Source organism: Hemiscyllium ocellatum, chromosome 5 (assembly GCF_020745735.1).
Source record: "Hemiscyllium ocellatum isolate sHemOce1 chromosome 5, sHemOce1.pat.X.cur, whole genome shotgun sequence".
In the NCBI taxonomy this organism is placed as follows: domain Eukaryota; kingdom Metazoa; phylum Chordata; class Chondrichthyes; order Orectolobiformes; family Hemiscylliidae; genus Hemiscyllium; species Hemiscyllium ocellatum.
The window spans coordinates 44,567,565-44,575,329 of record NC_083405.1 but is presented as its reverse complement, the minus strand read 5'-3'; the positions used below and the strand labels follow the sequence as shown (position 1 = coordinate 44,575,329).

The window sequence follows — 7,765 nt, the reverse complement described above, 5'->3', positions numbered from 1 at the left end:
ACATCTTATTGTCAGGGATTGCATTGCATGAGAGAATGCTTCATCCTGCTGCTGTTCTCTCTGTGCTCCCTACAACTAATCCGGTCGATCAGCGTGTGGGTCTTTCTCTGTAACCTCGTCCAAAGACTTCTGTATATAGCCCCGGGGGCAGGGTGAAACTATCGACTCAGTTCCACATTTATTTAGCAACCGAGGAGTGAAGGTGCTGCAATGGTAAAACAAAAAAAAGCAATGTAGGTTCATATGAAGATTAATAGAATTCAAGAAAGATTTTAAAAAAAGATTCCTAACTCGGCCTCATTCAAAGCTCAAGATATTAGATATCTTTGTTGTTAATATTATCTGCGACGTGTTTATCAAATGGAAACACCCCCTAAGTAAAAAAAAACATATTTGACGATGATCTCGGGGGTTTCCGTTCGCATTTCCTGTAGCCCCACTGCTTGACATGATCGTTCACAAGATCATGGCCAGACAGCAGCCTGACCCTCCTCTTCAAAACTAAAACAAAATCCACACCATGTTCAGCTGAGTGTTAATCATTGTCAGTCGGTTTCTCGGTTTCCCGAGCCGGCTGTGGTTTGATCAGATTGGCGGCAGAGCAGACACACACGGGACAGGAACCCTCAGCGTTGCTGGCACGGGTTTCCTCTTCAGCTGGTCGGCCCTTCTATAACGGGGAGAAATCTGTGTAACGGTGGAGTGAAATCTGATGTCTAATCTATCGAAGGGTGGTTTGACTGAACGGGGCACGAGTGTGGGCATAATTTAGCCACAGGACAAATAAACAGCTGTTGTAATAAGAAAACTGCCCACGATCATGTTTGTACACGAACTATATCTATACAAGTGTGGACTGTTAAATGCGGTTAAATTTGCACCATTTCCTTTTTATGCACTGATGTTATCCATCACCAGGACAAGCAAGCACTTTCACTCCATCCAATTGTATCCATGCCGCTGCCTGAATGTGCTATATACATACTTTGTGTTTCCTAGACTCCTCACATTATTGGATTGCTATTTTTAGAAAGCTCAAACCGTGTGTTGCCACTAGTGCGGGCTCTGATCACATCTCGGTGGCAGGCTGGATTTTCAAAACATTCACTGTCTCTTCTTCCTCATCCTGCTTCCGAGGAACATGGCGGGTTCGACCTGACCGCGGCTTCCCGCCCAACTCCGCAATCCTTGCCAGGCACCTCCTCATCTCAGCCGAAAGGTCCCTCGCCGCTCCTGATGTCCACCTAACCCTGTCATGAGAGCGGGATCCGCACGCTGGGAGGTCGCCTTCGATCGCAAGGTGGGAGTGGTGAAAGGCAAAATAATCCAAACACGATTACAAAGTGAGAATATAAATTGTGACACTTGCCAGCAAGGAGCTTGACGAAGCTGGCGAGAAGCGTTCACTGACAGAAAGCGTGCCCACAGGTATTTCTGCAGTTTGTGCACTAACCATCACGGTAGCAGGCAGGAGATATAGATGGAGCGCTTCATTCAAATCAAAAGCGATTCTTTATTGTTGTTTTCGGATGAATTAGAGGGTAGTTGAGTCTGTAGTGATGCTGAGGGATTATTCCCCAACCCTGTTCCCTGGGTTCTCGTTTGCAGTCTTCAGTGTGCGGGGAGTTGCTCTGGTGTTAGTTTCATACAGGTGGGCATTTCGTTCATCCCCCTGTCGCTGGAAGTTGTCTTCATGCTTTAGGAGCAGTGTTGTGACCAATAAATAAATAGTTCATTTGATGTATTCAGATTTGTGTTAGCTACTTGCATGTAACTGGTTTTAAACCTTCTCCCTGATCGTTCAAACGACGGATATATGGCGTGATTAACAGACGAACGGCAAATGTATCACTTTGAGAGGCAATGGCAGATCCTGTGTGTTTCCTATATACACGGTTATGTACTTAATTTGCAATAGAATAAATGTTACTTAGAGTTAGGACACGCTAGCTGATATGCACCTGTCTCTGTGGATTTTAAGAATTCTAACGTACTGCATGTTCTAAGTCGTATCATTGCAAACATTAGGTTTGGGATAACGTGTTGATTCTTCCAGTGCTGCAATTGTTTGTACAAACGGGTTGGTTTGCTATTCCAACAGTCTATACAGAGGGGATATGAGGAGCAGGTGGGAGGTTGGGTTTGGAAGATGTTTGTCACAGTCTAAAGGTACTTCATTGTGGATCGTTTGATGACTAAACTTAAAGGCACTTTCACCAGAAGCACCAACGTATGAAGAACTGAATTTAACTGAGCTGCAAATAATGTTCAATATCTGCTGACAGTTGATTTATGGTATCAGTAGAAAGCAAATTAGCATTTAATTCAAACTGGGGTGTATCATTCTTTAAAGAGAATCTGAGAACACTTGCCCAGAATAAAACGTGTTTTTCCAACAACAGTGACTTTTTCTGAAAGGTAACAGAGTTTTCTTTCTCTGAGATTATAAGAAAGGTATCTCCGAGAGCCAAAATTGAAGGGGGGACAATCTCCTTACTATCCCTGAAAGAAAATGACATTGCAGCATACTGATAAAAAAAATTCATGGTAATATTCCATGTATAACTCATACATAGGAATTATTTACATTGAAAGAAAAAAAAGGGGCTATATTTCCCTATTGCAAAAGGAGTTTAATTTGAGTTTTCTGTGTAAATTGAAACATCTGACAATTGAAAAGACAGCTTTGAAAGATTTTGTTGCAATTTACTTTGTGCAGTTTGTTGGCTAGGATGACAAAAACATCAATCATGCTCACCTAACAATAGCGTTTGTAAAAACAGCTAATAAGCTAGTTAACTGCTTGAAGAATGAAGATTTAATTTGTCCAGTTGTTGAATATGCAACACTTATGGAGTAGTACAGAACGATTTTAAGAAAACTATCCTATTACCTGTGACTTGAAAGTTCATTTGATCCAAGCTTTTGAAAAGTCTTGATATCTGTTTTAATTGAAGTGATGGGGTTTGGAGGGGGATGGCTGTTAATCATGTTGAAGAAATGATTATTGAGAAGTCTGGACTTATTAGCCCAAATGCATTGAAGGAGCAATGGCCCTTCGTCAGGAATAGAGGCAGGGTGCCTGCAGAGTGTAGAGATAAATGAGAGGAGGGTGGGGGTGGGGAGGAAGTAGCATAGAGTACAATAGGTGAAAGGGTGTGGGGATAGAGGTGATAGGTCAGAGAGGAGGGTGGATTGGATAGGTGGAAAGGAAGATAGGCAGATAAGGCAGGACATGAGGGCAGTGCTGAGCTGGAAGACTGGAGCTGGGGTGAGGTGGGAGAAGGGGAAACTGGTGAGATCCATATTGATGCCATGGGGTTGAAGTGTTCCGAGGCGGAAGATGAGGCGTTCTTCCTGGTACAAAATGTGGAGGAATAAAGAATACTTGTAATTTAACAATGAGCACTGAGGTAAGACAACTAGATTACTATGCAAAATCTTATATTTGGATGCATTTTTCAAAAGGGTTTCTGCTGGAGCACACACATAAGGGGTAAAATCATATAAACATGCAAGTAATAGTCACACCTTACAAAAGCCATATAATAATCATTTTTAACAAAAGAAAATTTAACCATGTCTCGATGATGTTAAACACTACTGCCATTGCCGAAATCCTGACTATACTTACTAAATCCTTACCAGGACTTGCATGTCCTCGGCAGAGTGGAAGGGGGAGTTGAAATGTTGGGCCACAGGGCGGTGGGGTTGATTGGTGCAGGTGTCCTTGAGATGTTCCCTAGAGCGCTCTGCTAGGAGGCGTCCAGTCTCCCCAATGTAGAGGAGACTGCATCGGGAGCAACGGATACAATAAATGATATTGGTGGATGTGCAGGTAAAACTTTGATGGATGTGGAAGGCTCCTTTAGGGCCGTGGATGGAGGTGAGGGAGGAGGTGTGGGAGCAGGTTTTGCAATTCATGCGGTGGCAGGGGAAGGTGTCAGGAAGAGAGGGTGGGTTGTTGGGGGGAGTGGACCTGACCAGGTAGTCACGGAGGGAACAGTATTTGCGGAAAGTGGAAATGGGTGGGGAGGGAAATATATCCCTGATGGTGGGGTCCGTTTGGAGGTGGCGGAAATGTCGTCAGATGTTGTGCTTTATGTGAAGGTTGGTAGGGTGGAAGGTAAGCACTGGGGGGGTTTCTGTCCTTGTTACGGTTGGAGGGGTGGGGTTTGAGGGCAGAGGGGCGGGATGTGGATGAGATGCGTTGGAGGGCATCTTTAACCACGTGAGAAGGGAAATTGTGGTCTCTAAAGAAGGAGACCATCTGGTGGAACTGGTCCTCCTGGGAGCAGATACAGCAGAGGCGGAGGAATTGGGATTTCATTTTTGCTGGCTGCCTATCCATCATGTTGAAAATTTAACCATGTCTCGATGATGTTAAACAGCACTGCCATTGCTGAAATCCTAACTATCAACATCAATGGATCACCATTGATCAGAAAAGTAAATGGAGCAGCTATATAAATGCTTTCTCCAAGACCAGATCAGAGTCTGGGAATTTTTTTAGTGATTGACTCCTACCTTGACTTCCCAAAACCTCTCCAACATCTACAAGTTACAAGTCAGAAGATGTGGTGGAATACTCTCCACTTTTCTTGATGATTGCAGCTCCAAAAATATCAAAGCAGCTCAAAACTATTTGGGACTAAACAGACTATTTGATTGGCTGCCTATCCACCTTGTTGAAAATTAATTTTCTCCACTATCAATGTATGGGAGCAACAGTGTGTACAATCAACTAGACACATTGGAGCAATTTAGTTCAACAGAACTTTTCAAGCCCGTGTTCTACAAAATCCAGGGGGACAAGGATGGGGGACATGCGTGGGACTACTACCCAAGTTCTCCTCCAAGTCTCACGCCATCTAACTTGAAACTATGTTTCTGTTCCCTCACTGTCTCTGGGCCAAAAGCCTGGTACTTTCTTCCTAATGGCACTGTAGGTATGGCAACATCAGGTGGTCTGCAACAGTAGAACAAGTTGGTTCACCACCACTTTCTCAAAGGAAATTATGAATGAGCAGCAAATATCTTATGTGAGGAATGAAAACAATAAGTGAATAACCCAACAGTACAGTTGGCATTTGATCCATCAAGTCTGTGGGGTTTTTTTTTGCTACACCAATTTCCTTTGGCAGGGTTCCTTTCCTGAACGTGCCTGCTGTTAGAAGTGGGTTGATATGGCATTTCCTCTCACTGCCATAATCCTGTCATGACGCTAATGGCATTTCAGGTCTTGGATGTTGTGATGGGGTTTGGGGTAATTACTTCAGGAGAGTACGTTTATGTGTGCTCATGTAATAGCAATGTTCTATTTCCTTCACAGAGTGAGGACAGTCAAGCATCACTCAAACACTCAAAATGAGCATGTCTCACTTAAACATCAACCATTATTACACGTTGCTTCAGCAAGCAACTGTCAGATACAGGTGGATTTTACCCTGTTGGACCCAGGAGCTTTTTCACTGAAGAATTTCTGGGTAACCTTGCCAAATTTTGCCAACTAAGGCATTATTTGCTTCCTCCTGGCTGGATGCATTCCTTAAATGTGTAAAGGGAGACAGCTAGCTGGATCTCCTATGAAGGGCTTTTGCCCGAAACATCGATTTTCCTGGTCCTCTGATGCTGCCTGATCTATTGTGCTTTTCCAGCACCACACCTCTCAACAGCTAGCCAGATTAGGGTGAGTCAAAATCATTAAGCATTGAGATTTCTGATCTGCACCAAGTCGTTCGGTGAGAAGGGGATACAAGTTGGAGTCACTTTGAAAGTGAAAAGAGTGGGAAAGCCAAGAGTGGTGGAAGCACAAAACATCCATATGGGAATCAAAAGAATCAATCTGTTCCTGCAATCCCCAAAGAGGAAATACTTTGACTTATCTTGAGAGAGCTTCTTTTCATTCCTAACAGGTTAAGTTCATGGTTATCATGCTCAGCAGACCATTAAATACTAGCAGATTCTTATGGAAGTAATATGATTCTAATTAGCGTATATTAAAGTGACTCTGGCCTAAGTTAAGATGATGAAAAGCAGAAATGGAATGAAAAGCACACATAACATGTTAAAATATCTCAAGGTACTTCACAAAATAATTACTTCAGCTCACCCCAAAAGAATGGAGCTCCTGAGCCTGAGGCTTGTCTACTCCATTTGCATTCCTTTTCATTTTGATTCTTTCCACTTTTCTCATTTCTTTTCATCTTTTTACTTACCTCTTATGAAGAGCTTGGTCATGGCAATGGCATTTATGGCAATGAATTTCTTTATTGTTCTGTCTTGATATTCTATGTTTTGGTTTATTTTTCTGTGTTTGAAGATAGCATCGGAGAGTGGCAACACTGCACAAAAGTCTTTGCTGTATCTTGTAACAAAGTACACACGATAATAAATAAATCACAACTCTGTTGCTCATAATTCAGATCACACCAAATCACTGTCATCCATCTCTCCCACAACTGGCTTATAATCTGCCATAATTTCAAATCCCTTCATATCTTTACTCAACTCTGTCCCTGGAATCGCCACAACTATACGACTGTAAAAGATTTTGACATCTGTCAAATTCTGCCGAGTTGGGGATGAGTGATCATGATATGATAGATTTTCATGTGGTATATTTAAATCTGAAGCTAGAAGACTAATGTTAAATAAAAACAATTACGTTGGTGTATGTTGAATTAAGATGGTTGGGAAATTATAGTAAAATGTGCAGTAACAATCAAGTAATTGCTTCAGAGTTACTCATGCATTCCATGAGTAATAAAACCTCTACAGGACAACTACTACTTTTCATCATTTATATAAATGATTTGGATGTGAGCTTAAGAGGTATAGCTAGTAAGTTTTCAGATGACACCAAAATTGGAGTTATAGTGGACAGTGAAGAAGGTTACCTGAGATTACAATGGGATCTTGATCAGATGGGCCAATGGGCTGAGGAGTGGCAGATGGAGTTTAATTTAAATAAATGCGAGGTGCTGTATTTTGGGAAGGCAAATCTTAGCAGGACTTATACACTTAATGGGGAGTGTTGCTGAACAAAGAGACCTTGAAAGTGGAGGCGCAAGTAGATAGGATAGTGAAGAAGATGTTTGGTATGCTTTCCTTTCTTGGTCAGAGTATTGAATACAGGAGTTGGGAGGCCATGTTGCAGCTGTACAGGACATTGGTTAAACCACTTTTGGAATGTTGTGTGCAATTCTGGTTTCCTTCCTATCGGAAGGTTGCTGTGAAACTTGAAAGGGTTCAGAAAAGATTTACAAGCATGTTGCCAGGGTTGGACTATTTGAACTATAGGGAGAGGTTAAATAGGCTGGGGCTATTTTCCTTGGAGCATTGGAGGCTGAGGGGTGACCTTTATAGAGGTTTAAAAAATCTTGAGGGGAATGGATAGGATAAATAGACAAAGTCTTTTTCCCTGGGGTGGGGAGTCCAGAACTAGAGGGTATAGGTTCAAGGTGAGAGGGGAAAGATAGGGACAACTTTTTCATGCAGAGGGTGGTACGTGTATGGAATGAGCTGCCAGAGGAAGTAGTGAAGGCTAGTACAATTGCAACATTTAAAAGGGATCTGGATGGGTATATGAATAGGAAGGGTTTGGAGGAATATGGGCCAGCTGTTGGCAAGAGTGATTAGATTAGGTTGGGATATCTGGTCGGCATGGACGAGTTGACCAAAGGGTTTGTTTCTGTGCTGTACTTCTCTCTGACTCTATGATTCTATAGATGCTGAGGATAGTATGAAATTAATAAATTATAAA

The 7,765-nt window shown here is 42.4% G+C and overlaps 1 protein-coding gene across 5 annotated transcripts in view; it reads left to right on the top strand.

The window, feature by feature from the left end:
- Nucleotides 1-370: 370 nt before the first annotated feature.
- LOC132815678 (histone deacetylase 9-like) overlaps nt 371-7,765 on the top strand; it is a 766,519-nt gene continuing 759,124 nt past the window's right edge. For 2 of the 5 annotated variants that reach the window (XM_060824725.1, XM_060824717.1), the window contains exon 1: nt 371-1,300. The gene's annotated coding sequence lies outside the window, so the exon portion shown is untranslated. Of the gene's footprint in view, nt 1,429-3,355; nt 3,414-7,765 lie in introns of those variants that run through there. The other 3 variants (XM_060824724.1, XM_060824716.1, XM_060824718.1) reach the window with 2 other exon arrangements.